Genomic DNA, 5,076 nt, shown 5'->3' on the forward strand with positions numbered 1-5,076 from the left:
CGCTGTTCCTTTGTTGCATTTTGGCCAAATCTTCTACATAGATTCGTCATGTTTTCGTCTTGTTTTGGCATTTTTTTTTTTTGAGGTTTAGGTTTGGTTGAAATCTCAGAATCGAATGTTTACTTTCAGAACTCTCTTTGGCATTCCAGAGCTTGTGACTGCTGTTTAACACAAACAATAATTGTGAATATTCGGTGGAATTTGAAATGTTTCGTTGGAGTCGCAAGATTAATGTTGAAAGATTTTGGTGGAAATTCAGGGTTTTGCCTTTCTCGTACACTAAGTGTACTGGAAAGGCTATATGTTCACTCCAAAAATGACTTTTTGATAGAAGGTCCGGAGGGACGACTCACATATACCAATCAACTCAGCTCGACGAATTGAGGTGATGTCTGTGTGTGTGTATGTGTGTATGTGTGTATGTGTGTGTGTGTGTGTGTGTGCGTGTGTGTATGTGTGTATGTGTGTGTACAAAAAACTCACATCACTTTTTGGTAGTAAACCTCAACCGATTTTAATGACCGATGGTTCATTCGACGCGGCATATAGTCCCATTGTTTCCTATTGAAAATGGTTCAGATCGGTCCAGCCGTTCCGGAGTTATGGCCATTTAGGTGTTCCGGACCGGTACCCTTGGGAGGGGTCAGCCATGAAAATGCAACAAACCCATGCATGCGACACATCAAACAGCGGTGTTCGCAATAGCGAAGGTTCGTAGCGGATCACCCGTATCGCCACCGCATAACCGAGTCGCATGTTTTCAACGTGCACGCCAAACACGTCCGATCCCGTCCATCACGAGCTTTGCCAGCCAGCAGAGAAAAACGAAGCCAACCGCCGCCTTGCATCACCGTGTGGATCGAACGACCAATCAGGAGCAAGCTCGCAGCGGAGGGGAAAATTGCAAAATGTAGCCGCTATATAAGGGATACCCAACCACGAAGTGAGATTCAGTTTCGTTACAACAGTGAAGGAATAAACATCTCTTTAGTTTAAGTGAAGTAAAAGTGTTTTCGTAACCAAAGTGACAAACCCAGCCCAGCTAGGAAAGCAGATTCCGGAGTGCAACCGAACCAACCCGTGTCCAGCCAGTTCAGCTTGGTGCCAGCGTGCCGTTCCACTTGAGTCGTGGCTTTCTTCCACCCAGTGCTAGCTCGCTACTTTTCCAGCTCTTTTCAGAGCTACCACTTGAGAGTTATTCAAGTAGTCGATGCTCCCCGCAAGGTGAAATGAAAGCCACATTTTCCTGGTCGGCACCAAGCGTAGTTTCGTCGGAGAATTGTGCTCGTCCACCATTCGGCGTCGGTCACGGGCCTGCGGCCTAGCCTTTCGTGTGTATGCGTGTGGTAGTAGTGGATTACCACAGCACCAAGCACAACTGTCGACCATCCAGCGTCGGTAGTCCTCAGCTTCGACAGTGTGTCGAAAGCGTCATCGTGTGTGCACGCGCTGGCAGTGTGCCATCGCGTCGTCGTCGTCGTCGTCGGCAGTGAGCCGACTACAGTGGAGTGTGTGTGAGTGGCTAGCAGAGGTCGGCACAGGGCCGATTCTGCCGGCACGAAATCATCGTCATCGCCGTCGGCAATGAGCCAAGCGGCATCGCATCCTCGTCGTCGTCATCGTTGTCGGCAGTGAGCCGACTGTGGTGAAGTGTGTGCAGCTAGCAGGTGTTGGCACAGGGCTGACTCTGCTGGCTCGAATCCTCCGTGTTATGCATGTTGGCAATGAGCCAACATATTGTGGTCCTCGGAGCCGGATCAGTGAAGTGAAAATACAGTCCATTGAAGAATAAAAGTGATTGAACTGAACGTTGAAGACACAAAAGTGAACTGGAAGTGAAGAACTAAAACGAAACCGAACTGTGAAAGTAAAAAGTGAGTGATCGCTCTATCCGTAGCGAAAAGTTCCAATGTCTCTACAACATTCACCAGTGAAAAGCAACCAGCAGTCAACCATGGAGGAAGCGAAGGCCTACGTTCATCAGCGTGGACAGGTAAAGGGTAAGGTCACCGCAATCTTCAATAGTCTGGAGAGAGCGGAGGACGACCCCTCTCAGGTGAGTGTCCCTTTGTTAAAAGTTTATTCCAAAAAGTTGGAAACACATTATGCGGAATACTCCGCTTTGCACAAGGAAGTGTTGAGGCTCGTTCCTCCAAGTAAATTCGACGAACAAGACGAGAAGTTGAACGAGTTTGATCGTCTTCATACAGAAACGCTTGTTCGTCTGGAAGGCTTAATGGAAGCTTTCCAAAAGAAACCTTGTGATTCGACCACTGTTTTGCAGACTGATTCTTCCAGAATCATTGTTCAGCAGGCACCGCTTAGGGCTCCCATCCCAACATTCGATGGGAAATATGAAAATTGGCCTCGTTTCAAGGCGATGTTTGAGGACATCGTCGGTAAAGGTGCAGATTCTGATTCCATTAAACTGCACCACTTGGAAAAGTCCTTGATTGGTGCCGCTTCCGGAATCATTGATTCCAAAACTTTGGCAGATAATAACTACAAACACGCGTGGGAAATTCTCATCGAACGGTACGAAAATCCTCGCGTTATCATTGACACTCATATTTCGGAACTCCTGAGTATGAAGAAAATGAACAGGGAATCTCATAAGGAGTTGAGGGAGTTAGTGGATACTTGTACCCGGAACATTGAGGGTCTCAAGTTCATGAAACAACCAGTGGACGCAACTGCTGGATTAATCGTCAACAAAATTTTGGTGTCTTGCCTTGACCCGACAACTCGAAAACAGTGGGAACGTACTCTGAATCATGGTGATTTGCCCGATTTGGACGATACTTTGTTGTTTTTGAAGGATCAGTGTCGCGTTTTGGAGCGGTGTGAGGTGGATAATCCCTCATCTGCTAAATCTCTACCGGGAAAGTCAGCTCAGTCTAATGCTAAACCTGCTAGCGTCGTCAAGGTTCACTCGGCAACGCCGGACGCTAGTAACGAGTCGTGCAGTTTTTGTGGAATGTCGCACTTCAGCAGTCAATATCCTGAGTTTCGAAAGCTATCCGTCTTGGAACGCGTTAGTAAGGTTAAGGAATCTCGTTCATGTTTCAACTGTCTTCTTCGTGGGCACAATTCGGTCGATTGTTTGTCCAAAAATCGTTGTTCAAAATGTGGTAAGCGGCATCATTCCTTGCTGCACGATGAGGGAAAGAAGCCTGATCAAGGTGTAAGTCCGCCCGCCGCTTCTCCGAAGCCAGCTGATGCCGTTCAGAAGCCAGTTCCTGTGTCACCTCAGGCCTCGAATACTGAAACGGTTCAGTCGGCTACTGTGTCGTCGTCGTGTTCACAGAGTGTTGCTCTCCCAAATGTTCTGCTGTTGACTGCTATGGTGCATCTGCTCGACAAATCTGGTCATCCCGTACCTTGTCGAGCCTTCCTTGATTGTGGGGCTCAAACGAACTTGCTCTCTACCTCTATGTTTGTGAAGTTAGGGTTTGATGGATTTCCTGTGAATGTCGATATCGTCGGCGTCAGCTCCACTCGCAGTAAGTCTAACTGTCTGGTCGATGTGAGCCTTCGTTCGCAGTACAGCGACTATCAAACGACTCTCCAGTGCTTGGTCACCGCAAAGATCACTAATCCGTTGCCGTCCAGGTCAATCAACATTTCTGAGTGGAATATTCCCTCCAATATCAAGTTGGCCGATCCTAATTTCAATGTTCCAGCCGCAGTAGACTTACTGATCGGGATGGGTCATTTCTTTGAGCTCTTGAAGATAGGCCATATCGTTCTTGCTGAGGGTCTTCCCGAGTTGCGTGAAACTGAACTAGGATGGGTGATCGCTGGTGAAATCCGTGATGAAGAACCGGCTTTGGTTAACGTCACACAGGTGAATTGCGTTGCTATCGAGTCGCTCAACGAGACAGTCAAGCGTTTTTGGGAGATCGAGGAGGTTGAAGTTTGCTCTGCTCCCACAGGAGAAGAAGAAGAGTGTGAGGAATTGTTTCGTAACTCGTATCAACGTGATGTCAACGGTAGATATATAGTGAAGCTACCGATCCGTGAAAATGTACACGAACTTTCTGATAATCGTACATTGGCCCTTCGTCGTTTTTTCTTTCTCGAAAGACGGTTGCTGAAGGATCCGAGCTCCGTCTGCAGTACTCTAACTTCATTGAAGAGTACAAATCTCTCGGTCACTGCAAAGAAGTTGTTGAGGCGCACGATGTCCCAGGACAATTGAAGTATTACATGCCGCATCACGCCGTTTACAGGCCGTCGAGCACAAGCACAAAGTTAAGGGTTGTGTTTGATGCGTCGGCGAAGCCCGTGTCAGGAGTGTCTCTCAACGATGTGTTGAAGATAGGTCCCGTCGTTCAGAATGACTTGATGTCAATTCTGTTGAGATTTCGTAAATATCCTTTCGTCTTTACCGCTGATATTCAAAAAATGTATCGGCAGATTTTGATTGATCCTGAACAAACCTCGTTGCAGAGAATTTTCTGGCGGTCCAACCCAACCGACCCCATCAAGGTTCTCGAATTAGTGACTGTTACGTACGGCACTTCTGCTGCTCCTTTCTTGGCTACCAGGTCCCTAGTTCAACTGAGTGTCGATGAAGGAGCCGATTTCCCTCTTGCAGCTCTCGTGATACAAGAGGACTGCTATGTTGATGATGTGTTGTCGGGAGCGAAAACCATTCAAGAAGCCATTGAATGTCGTCAACAGCTCCAAACGTTACTAGCCAGGGGTGGTTTTCCGGTGCATAAGTGGTGCGCCAACGATGAAGCGATTCTTCAGGATGTCCCTGAGGCTGAGCGTGAAAAACTAGTTCTTCTTGATGATCTGTCGGCAAATGAAGTGATGAAGACTCTCGGATTAACGTGGAATCCGAGGAGCGATGAGTTTCTATTTTGTCAATCCCCTTCGTCCGAAGAGTCAACTGTGACAAAGCGTCAGCTGTTCTCCGAAATTGCGAAAATGTTTGACCCGTTGGGCTTACTTGCTCCAATTACCGTTCTGGCTAAGCGTTTGATGCAGCAAACCTGGGCTGCAAAAATAGGTTGGGATGAGTCTCTCTCTGCTGACATCCTAAGAGACTGGTTTCAGCTTCGCAAT

The sequence above is a fragment of the Aedes albopictus genome, chromosome 3 (genome assembly GCF_035046485.1).
Source record: "Aedes albopictus strain Foshan chromosome 3, AalbF5, whole genome shotgun sequence".
Classification (NCBI taxonomy): Eukaryota; Metazoa; Arthropoda; class Insecta; order Diptera; family Culicidae; genus Aedes; species Aedes albopictus.